Consider the following 11,436-nt stretch of genomic DNA (forward strand, 5'->3'; position numbering starts at 1 on the left):
ATGCTGTTAATGCAAAGTAAGATGTAAAAAGAAAAAACGTATTGGATTTTTCAATATTTTCAGAACTAGTATTGAGATTACTAAAGCAATAAGAGGGTGAGTAACAAGAAATTTTATTTGGTGGTGTAGTTGCTTTTGGCTATCATAATATATCAGCCACTTTTTAGATATTAGAGACAAACTAAATTTTTATAGCTGCATTAAATAAATGCGTCAATTTCAAATTCCTTTTTTGGTTGTTTTTCAAAATTTCTTTTCTTATCAGGTCCAATCCGTAAGCTTTCATATTATGTAGAAGTATTTATTAGGTTTCGTGGTCCGCTAATTATCAAATAAATTATTTTCGATTAATTAATTTTTACTTGAGGTTTTGGTAGAGATAAAAACCCAGTGTCACAAACGGGATTCGAACCCACGACCTTCGGCTAAATACGCCGCTGCCATACTACTTGAGCTATCGTGACTTCGATCCACTCGGACACCAACTTCCCATCTCAACCTCACCTTTTGAATTTTCCCTTCTTTTTGCCATTTTTGAAATGTCGTGTAATCTATTCGATTATCGGCGACAAATGAAATGACCACGGAAAGCTTTAGTGAATTATACTTCATTTTGTTTATTAAATTTATTAGGTTTCGTGGTCCGCTTGACCAAATAAATTATTTTCAATTAATTAATCTTTGATTAAGGTTTTGATTGGGATGAAGTCACGATAGATCAAGTGGTAGAGCAGCGGCGTATTTAGCCGAAGGTCGTGGGTTCGAATCCCGCTTGTGGCTCTGCCTTTTTCTCTCTACCAAAACCTTAATTAAAGATTAATTAATTGAAAAGAATTAGGTAGAAGGTTTTTTATTTCTTTGGTTATTTTCTTGGACGTAATATTTTTATCAGCTTTTTATATATTTTTTTAGAATTCGTCTGACATGATTTGAGTATACGTCATTTTGTTTAAAACATCTTTGTCAAACGAATCGCAAATATATTAAATTTGTCGTTAGCTCTTGGCAAGTGTCATTTTTTTTGAACCGAAGGAATTTTAACGATAGATTTTTATGATTTTAGTTTGCCACATTTACCAAAAATTCCTTCTTTGATTTTTTATGTTCTATTTTAGAATGTTTATTTTTTAAATTGTTTTATCAGCATCTTTTTTTCTTGGATAAAGTCCCAAATTTTTCAAGGATACATTATAGATTTTCTTTTTATTACTATAGTATTACATATTATTGCACCTTTTTAATATTATTAAAATTTGTCTCCTCTACGATGAGGTTGGTTTTTTTAATTTAATGTTTACGCAGATGGTATTTTGAGTTTAAAGGATGAAAATATTCCAGTCAGTAGGTTGGTCGTCTAGCATATAACATAACAAGAGCCCTAAGGATTTTTTGCTAGGTATCATTTAATGCAATGAACAACGCGACGGTAAACAACAAGAAAAGTTTGAGTTCTGATAAGACAGTGAAATACCAAAAACGTTCAATCAACTCACAGCAAGAAAAAAGACTAGTTCTAGGGTAACCAAGGACAATCACTGGTGCATGGTGAGAAATATTTTCATTATTTATTTGGTGATCGTGAGATGCGGTCTGGTGTGAGGTAGGTTTTAGAAAAACATTTTCTTTATCATCCCACGTTTGAGTCTTTATTGAGATCATCTTCAGGGCTCATAGTGCTTGTTTTACGTGTAGATGTGTCATTACTTGTGTATAATTGGACACACGTTTTCCTAAAACCTACGTCACCCCAGACCGCACCTCACGATCTCCAAATAATCTTTGGCTAACGTTCACTAAACACCAAACATTTTCATTATTCTATTATTATTCATTATTCTTTCTTCATGTTTTGTTAGAGGTTCGAATTTAAATAGTTTTTCGATTAAATTTTTCAATTTGGTGATTTCCGCTAAAATAAATTTTATAAAAAAAAACAATATAGTAAGATGTTACCTGTGTCAAAAATTGGTATTTGTTTGTGTTTATCAAATAACTGTTAATTGTTGTTAATTTGTTTGAAAATATGCCGTGATGATGACTTTGAAGCCAGGGACCGAAAGCCTGGCAAAGATGAATTTTGTTTTTATTCTTGACCACCACACTGTTCATGCATCAAATTAAAGTTCAAGTAGTCGATACCTTCTCTTCAATAAAATAAATTTAGTAAAACCATCCACCAATAGTTGAACGCAATACTCCATAAGTAAATTTTATATTCAAAAATTAGTATGTTTCATTGCCAAAAAAAAAGGAAAATGATTATTCAATGAAAGTCATTTATATCTGTACTCTGTAAATACCGTGTCGGTATTGTATAGCAGGAGAGAAAGTTTTTAATTCAATTAAGGCGTTTTCGAGAATGGATCTTCTTTTAAGGTGGGCCATATATCTTGATGCGGCTCATCAATCACAGAAAGGGTAATTACTACAAATGATGGGCCCCGTTTTGTACGAACATCTGACAGCGATCAGTCATCCGGTCGAGCCCGGAGAATTTCATTTCATATTCAACACGACTATACAAAATAATGGGCCGTATGACAATGGATGGATACACGAAAATCATACTCTACATAATATACAACAGCATCAAGAATAATCCGATTTCGATGAGATGGCACGGCATAACAAATAGCACAAAGAGAAATTTCTTAACGCTCTTCCTTGGTGCGTTCAGCTACACCACCTACTATCAGGCGTCTCACGAAGAAACCCAGAACTTCCTAGCTATAGCCAATGGAGAAGACTGTACTCCCGTCCCACAAAATTTGATTGATCTTGACATCAGCCAGTCTTTAGAAGTTCAAACAGTCAAACAACAAAAATAAAACGTGATGTCCTTGTTCGTCAAAATACGAATTTGTTAAACTCTAAGCAAAAAAATAATAAAAATTTTAATAAATCATATGTTTATTTATTTTTGTCATTGCTCATGTTTAAATAACAAGTTTTTTTTACTTCATTTATTTTTATCTTCAACTGTATTATATACAACCAGAAGATTGGATTTTATTTTATGTCTGTGGCATTACGGGCGTTATAGAGAAAGATACCCATTGGCTGCCGATCTGGTTTAATAAAATGATTTTAATAATTTAAGAGGTATCTTATCCACATTCTTTTCAGACGTTTACGTGGTAATTGTGGGGAATGGAGTAATCGTATTTGTGTGTCAGTNAAGATGAATTTTGTTTTTATTCTTGACCACCATACTGTTCATGCATCAAATTAAAGTTCAAGTAGTCGATACCTTCTCTTCAATAAAATAAATTTAGTAAAACCATCCACCAATAGTTGAACGCAATACTCCATAAGTAAATTTTATATTCAAAAATTAGTATGTTTCATTGCCAAAAAAAAAGGAAAATGATTATTCAATGAAAGTCATTTATATCTGTACTCTGTAAATACCGTGTCGGTATTGTATAGCAGGAGAGAAAGTTTTTAATTCAATTAAGGCGTTTTCGAGAATGGATCTTCTTTTAAGGTGGGCCATATATCTTGATGCGGCTCATCAATCACAGAAAGGGTAATTACTACAAATGATGGGCCCCGTTTTGTACGAACATCTGACAGCGATCAGTCATCCGGTCGAGCCCGGAGAATTTCATTTCATATTCAACACGACTATACAAAATAATGGGCCGTATGACAATGGATGGATACACGAAAATCATACTCTACATAATATACAACAGCATCAAGAATAATCCGATTTCGATGAGATGGCACGGCATAACAAATAGCACAAAGAGAAATTTCTTAACGCTCTTCCTTGGTGCGTTCAGCTACACCACCTACTATCAGGCGTCTCACGAAGAAACCCAGAACTTCCTAGCTATAGCCAATGGAGAAGACTGTACTCCCGTCCCACAAAATTTGATTGATCTTGACATCAGCCAGTCTTTAGAAGTTCAAACAGTCAAACAACAAAAATAAAACGTGATGTCCTTGTTCGTCAAAATACGAATTTGTTAAACTCTAAGCAAAAAAATAATAAAAATTTTAATAAATCATATGTTTATTTATTTTTGTCATTGCTCATGTTTAAATAACAAGTTTTTTTTACTTCATTTATTTTTATCTTCAACTGTATTATATACAACCAGAAGATTGGATTTTATTTTATGTCTGTGGCATTACGGGCGTTATAGAGAAAGATACCCATTGGCTGCCGATCTGGTTTAATAAAATGATTTTAATAATTTAAGAGGTATCTTATCCACATTCTTTTCAGACGTTTACGTGGTAATTGTGGGGAATGGAGTAATCGTATTTGTGTGTCACGTTCAGATTTAAATGAACCGCCATGCCCCTCCACACACTCAAACAGTGAAAGGAGTAGGGGCCAAGAAAGGGCTATTTTTTTCAAGTCCTAGAACATATCCCTTTCTGGCTTGTGTGGGTAAACAGCTATTTTTGGTCAAACGAAAAATTTGGTGTGCACACTATTCAAGAGAGTTAATTTTTATTACTTTGACGTCAAAATAAAAAAATAATAATTGTAATTTAGTTTTAAAAGGGTATATATTTTTATAAAGAAAAATAAAAGAAATAATATTTCATTTTAAAAGTTGTGTTAATATTTTAATTGTATATTCTAATTTGGTGGTAAAAATTTTAATAATAATAATAATAATAATTTCTTTACCTTTCTTTATGGAACTATAAAACAAGAATCAAATTCCATTTTAAAATTAAGGTTTGTAGATTTGAGATAGGTTTGTTATAGGATAAAAGGATTCTTTAAATTAAAAATAATAATTAATAAAATATATTGTCATTTTATGTGAAAATAAATTGTAATTAAAGACTCAAATTTAACAAATATTTGGTGCCGTATTTACTTTGGTTTAAATGGTATATAAAAAGTGCCTGATCGATAAATGAAATAATTGTAGTCAGGTCCGATCGTAAAATACCTCTGGGACCTTGTTTTCGATTTTCCGAATTCAGGGTTGGGCCCAACAAAAAAGAAGAAGAGACACGCTATATCACATGTGTGTTAGTGTGATTTTGTAATTTACTTTCACTAATTTCGTGGTCTGCTTGACCAATTAATATATTACAATTAATTAAGGTTTTAAATTGAGATAAAAAAGTCCATGGCACGAGCGGGATACGAACCCACGATCTTCCGCTTGATACGCCGATGCTCTACCACTTGAGCTATCGTGACCTCGATCCACTCGGACATCAACTTACCATCACAACCGCACCTTTTCAAATCATTAAATTCACTAATTTCGTGGTCCGCTTGACCAATTAATATATTAGAATTAATCAAGGTTTTTATCTCAACTAAGAGCCTTGATTATTTGTTATTTACGTTTGTAGTTGAGATAAAAAAGTCAGTGTCACGAGCAGGATTCGAACCCACGACCTTCGGCTAGATACGCCGCTGCTCTATCACTTGAGCTATCGTGACTTCGACCCGCTCGGATACTTACTTCCCATCTCAACCCCACCTTTCGAATTTTCCCTCTTTTTTGTCATTTTTCAATCCTTTTTTTATCTCAAGTAAAAACCTTAATTAATTGAAAGATATTAATTGGTCAAGCGGACCACGAAAACTAGTGAATTTGTTATTAACTATGAAAACGTCTGTGATATGTTTTGCTGGATAAAAAAACTGTTGGCATGTGAAGATCATTGAATATTGAAATATTTGGCCGATCTATAAGCTTGGCACCCGTACATCCAAAGTAGTAGATGAGTAGGTATGTCGAATGTTTTGATTTTGGTTGAGCAGGTAATAAAGCATTTTAAATCGTTTGTTGAGTATCTGTTTTTTAACCTTGTGTGTGGATTCCAAGTTAATCTTCTATCAGATGCAAATCCTAAATAGTTAACTTTGCCGAATTGAGGAACAGTATTTTATAAGTATATGCTAGGACAAGTCTACACAACTCTCACGACGGAGTGTAAAGCCAGAAACACACTTACCCGATGCAACGCTATGTGACGCTCCCCGATGCTACCCGACGCCTTGTCACGTTTTGGTAGGGTGTGCACATCTATGCGACGCCAAGCGCACCTCACGTACAGGCACACGGCGTGTATCACAAATCAGTATCACAATCGCAACGCCTCTTTTGTTCTTAATACACTATTTTGAGCAAAACAATGTAATAAATTGTTAGTTAAATTTTATAAGCACAACCATGAAATAAATTGTTAGTTAAACTTAATTGATTTAAATAAAGTTATACTGGTGTTTTGATACATTTTCTTCCTAACCATCATAAATAAAAAATTTTTACAAACACTTATGAATTTTTGATCTCGTTTATTTTGGTTTACATTAAAATAGGAATGATGTAATGAAATAACGACAAAATTACATATACTTAGTTTGAAATAATCTACAAAAAATATGAATGTTCTGTTCTGAAGCGATTCGACGAAAATTGTTTAATTTTATGAACAAAACCATGAAATAAATTGTTAGTAAAATTTTATGAGAAAAACCGTGTAATAAATTGTTAGGTAAATTGATTATATAAAAAAATGGTAATTCGGTGTTTTGATCAATTTTCTACCAAACCATTAAAAAAAAATAATAAAAACTAATGAATTTTTGATCTCGGTTAATTTGGTTTATATTAAAATCAGTATGTTGTAATTAATAAAACGACAATAATACATATAGTTTGAATAAAAATATGTGTGTCCAGTTCTTTTGTCTTCGACTGTACTCGATGCTACCCGACGAAAACATGGACAGCGGGGAACGCAGAGCGTAGAGTAGGGTAACGTAGCATAGCATAGGGCAGTTGTATCTTATGAAAAATTGGACTTTAGATTTGTGTCGGGTAGCATCGGGTAAGTGTGTTCCCGGTTTAAAGGTGATACATTGTGACTTTGAGAGGTTAAACTTTATTTTCCAAAGATTGCTCCATTTTTCAATTGTTAATGTGTGATTTTGTAACATAAGTGAAGCTTCTGTAGAAAAGATTGACTTGTTAATATGGCGGTGTCATCTGCGTATGTGGCGGTAAGTGCAATCTCATTTGTGGGCATATCAGAAGTAAAAATTATATACAACAGCGAAGCGAGTATTGACCCTTGTGCCACACCTGCAACCACTTTTTCCATCCAAGAAGTCTCCGTACCATGCGGTTTACTGCAAAAAAATCTCTCCTTAAGGTACGATTGTATAATTGGACTGGGGTAAAAATAATTTTAATTTATCAAATAATTTATAAAATTTATTTATCATAAGAAGTAAAATTATTATTAAATTGTGTGTATTGTGAAAAATCTTGTTTACCGTACCAGTCAGGTGGATATTGTGCTTTCTTTATCTCTCGTGTCATCTCTTTACAAAACAGCGGGGGCGTGCTCGTTCTTGATGATGAAAACTCAATAATTTCACGATTCCGTGAAGATACGCTTCCGTCAGATGGGATCTCGTCCGATACAGTCTGAAGTTTAATGGAGCGCGGTTCTTTTGGTATTAAGGTCAATCTAAATTTTTTTAATAAGTTCTTTATGAGATTCGTGTTATTGAGAAAAATATTAAACTTTAATTATGTGTGAATTGCGAGGTGATCGACCTATAGATTAGTCGCCTCCGATCAAATCCGGTCAGCCTAATATTACTATTCTTGTCTATCACGAATTCAGACATTCGGCCATCTTCAATGGTTGATACGAGTTATTTTCGTTTGCCTTCTTTTTTTTTACAAACGTTCTTGGAGGACCTACAGAAGTCGACAGATATTATGTTGTGTCATTTAATGCATTAGTATCTTAAACACTGGCCGAAAACGGCTTTTTATCGGCTGATCGACTCGTCACATTGTATAGCGGGAGAGAAAGTTGACTGTCGTCTCTATCGGAGGATATATGATATCGTATCGGTTCCACTGTACAATAATGCCCTAACTCTAAATATTGAGAAAAAAATTTAACAAAAAGTAGTTACTAAGCAAAAATTGCCGTTTTTACTTTTATTTATGTAAAATACAATAAAAATTAAAACAAATTATGAGATAATGTAGTATCAGTAAAATTATCAGTAGAGCATGGTGTGCCTCAAGGCTCACAATTGGGCCCGCTCCTATTTATAATATATGTAAACGATCTAAAAAAATGCATTGCTCCTAATATTGAAAAGAATTAATCTTTATGTAGGGTATTGGTTTTGATAAAAAAAAGTCCCGAGCGGGATTCGAACCCACGACCTTCGGCCAAATACGCCGCTGCTCTATCACATGAGCTATCGTGGATTCGATTCACTCGGACAACTTCCCATCTCAACCTACCTTTAGAATTTTACCTCTTTTTTTGCCATTTTTCTAATGTCGTGTAATCTATTCGATTTTCGGCGACAAATGAAATAGCCCCGGAGAGATCACAACCAATACCTTACATAAAGATTAATTAATTGAAAGAAGTTATTTGGTTAATCGGATCATGAACTCTAACGGAATGAATTTAATGTCACTCTCTATCAGTTCGCAGACGATTCCCCTGTGGTGATAACTGCAGATGATATTAATAATTGATGATGATGATTGGGTAAGGGTAAACACCTTAATAAGCATGACCAAATGGTTTGAAAATAATTATATGTCAATGAATCAAAAGAAATGATAGTGTCCTTTAACCATAAAAGATACTCACAGGTAAATACTTGTAAAATATTTGGGATCATTATTGATAGTCAATTATCACCGTGCCAGCACGTGAAGTATATCGTCAGTAGGTTGTTTTCCCTTTGTTTTCTAATGTTAAAAATTCGGGATACCATCTCACTTGAGATGCGGCGGATGGTCTTGCAATTTTCCAAGAGTCATGAGCCATGGGTTGCTTGTGTGGGGGAGCAGTTCTCATGTAAAAGATGTCCTCATTATTCAAAAGAGATGTGTAAGAATAATGTTCTACTAGAAAAGAAAAGAGTCCTGTAGATTAACCTCTTGTAAATATAAAATTATGGCTGTGATAAAGCTGTACATTTATACCACGTTATTGTATATTAAGAAAAATATTGTAAACTGTATATATAGTATATATATAAATATATATATAAATAATGTACATGAATATAATACTAAAGCGAAAAATAAGTTGTTTTATCCATTTTGTTCCCTTTCACAGAACAAAATCCAGGCCATACTCCACTCATTCAAGTATTTAAAACTAGACAATTACAGTATCTAGTGAGTTAAAGTGACATTAGCCAGTCCGTTTGTAAGTAGGTGATGTAGGGGACTATGAAAACAAATATTAGATTGACCTCGTTATGTTTATCTACGAAATCCGGAAGACAAAAATCAAATTGGTCAGATCAGAATCAATGGGTATGTAAACTCGAGCCAAATTCAAAAATTATAATTTTGACATTAATGATTAATGAATTAATGGGAAGAGTCAGGTTGTTTTAACCTGCACAATTTGGATATACTGGATTTAATTTTTGATAGCTTGAGATGGATGTCGGCTTCAGCATCTAGATAGCTTCGGTATTAGTTGTAGTAGATGTAGATAGAAAATCCGGATTAGCTAGGTAAGTTTTGGCAAGTGGAAGATCATATTTTGCTTTTTCTACGAGGTGTTGGAATTTTGTTTTCTAGATGGAGTCAAAAATAGAGGTAAGTGCTACTCGAAAGTAGATCTCAAGGTGGAGTCTGAAGTAATATCTATCAAACATTCGTATTCACTTGAAGATAGTGTGGTTGGCTTTGTCAAAACTGAAAACGGTTGCACCACCCATTCATGATCTTAGAACGTTCTATCTCGAGCTGCTGGGAAATAGTGGTCAAAGGACATCTGTCAGCTTCGAAGGTGTTCACATATTTCAACAGCATATTGCTATAGAAGCAACCAAGCTGCTATAGAATCGCGAAAAGATTTAACTTCAATGGCCCTGACTAGATATAATTATTAATTTGAACACTCGTCCAAAACATTCTCAAAAGAGGCTGGCATTTGTTTCATAGCTGAAGCATATCTATGGAGGACACAACGACTGCTTCCGCAATCATTCGATTTATCTTTTATTTTAGTAATCATTCCGATCGTTTGGCCAGTCATTGCATTTGTTCCATCTGTGCACACGTCAATTAGACCAAAGAAATTCATTAGTTGTAAACAAATCGTACAACAAACAGAATATTTGATTGAACCGATTGGAAGGACTTTCGCATTGAGCTTTACACTCATCAGCCTCTATTTATCCCGACTCTATGTAGCTGTCGTGGTACTAACGGTTTTTAGATAGCCATATCCACTGGCTGTCCAGTCTAGTCCCGTCCGTCTCACCTTACCTTTTTGTTCACTGTGTAAAAATAGACGTGGAATGAATTCATCAAAATAAAAATAAACTTCTTTATTTTTATAATTATTAATTTTTCTTGAAGTTCGCTACGAACCACCCAGTTTGAGTCGTAGGACCCAAAAGTTTAGAAGCCCTGAGTTTTGGTATGAGGTGAAATCAACATCCATGGCCTTACAGAACTGATTATCATACAAATGGATCTTGACTGTAGTATGGTAGATTAAGAAAATTCTTCTAGAAGCAATGGCTCATTTTTTGGTGACATCACCTTAATACATGATAATGATCGAACGCTATTTCAAGTTGTCACACATTACTTTATGTAGGTATTACCACAATGAGCCATCATGTTCTCCTAACATAAATCCCATCGAACACTTGTAGGGCACGAAAAAGAGACGGGTTAGACTTCTTCGCCGGTTTCAGTAATAGTTGAACAGCTTCAAACCGCTCTTGTTGAAGAATGGGATTATTTTCAATTAATTAAGGTTTTGGTTGAGATAAAAAAGTCAGTGTCACAAGCGGAATTCGAACCCACGACCTTTGGCTAAATACGCCGCCGCTCTATCACTTGAGCTATCGTGACTTCGATCCACTCGGACACCAACTTCCCATCTCAACCCCACCTTTTTGAATTTTCCCTCCTTTTTTGTCATTTTTGAAATGTGAAATCTATTTGATTCTCGGCGACTCATTTCAAGTAATTAAGGTTTTGGTTGAGATAAAAATTGAAAAGAATTTATTTGGTCAAGCAGGCCAGGAAACTTAATAAATGTAATAAGCAAAATGGAGTATACTTCACTAAAGCTCTCCGTGGCCATTTCATTTGTCGCCGAGAATCAAATAGATTACACGACATTTGAAAAATGGCAAAAAGGAGGGAAAATTCAAAAGGAAGGGTTGAGGTGGGAAGTTAGTGTCCGAGTGGATCGAAGTCACGATAGCTCAAAAGGTAGAGCAGCGGCGTATTTAGCCGAAGGTCGTGGGTTCGAATCCCGCTTGTGACACTGATTTTTTTATCTCAACCAAAACCTAAATTGAAAAGAATTTATTTGATCAAGCGGACCACAAAACCTAATAAATGGGATTATTTTTCACAAGACGATATATGGTCGCTTATTTACTCCGTGCCTAGAAGACCAAAGGAGGTA

The 11,436-nt window shown here is 34.2% G+C and overlaps 1 long non-coding RNA gene across 1 annotated transcript; it reads left to right on the top strand.

The window, feature by feature from the left end:
- The first annotated feature begins 1,344 nt into the window (after positions 1-1,344).
- LOC112128356 lies at positions 1,345-2,905 on the top strand. Its single transcript, XR_002910957.1, has 2 exons — positions 1,345-1,545; positions 2,377-2,905. It is a non-coding gene; the product is annotated as an uncharacterized LOC112128356 (long non-coding RNA).
- Positions 2,906-11,436: the final 8,531 nt, after the last annotated feature.

Source organism: Cimex lectularius, unplaced genomic scaffold (assembly GCF_000648675.2).
Source record: "Cimex lectularius strain Harlan isolate CLEC.00 unplaced genomic scaffold, Clec_2.1 scaffold138, whole genome shotgun sequence".
NCBI classification, from domain to species: Eukaryota; Metazoa; Arthropoda; class Insecta; order Hemiptera; family Cimicidae; genus Cimex; species Cimex lectularius.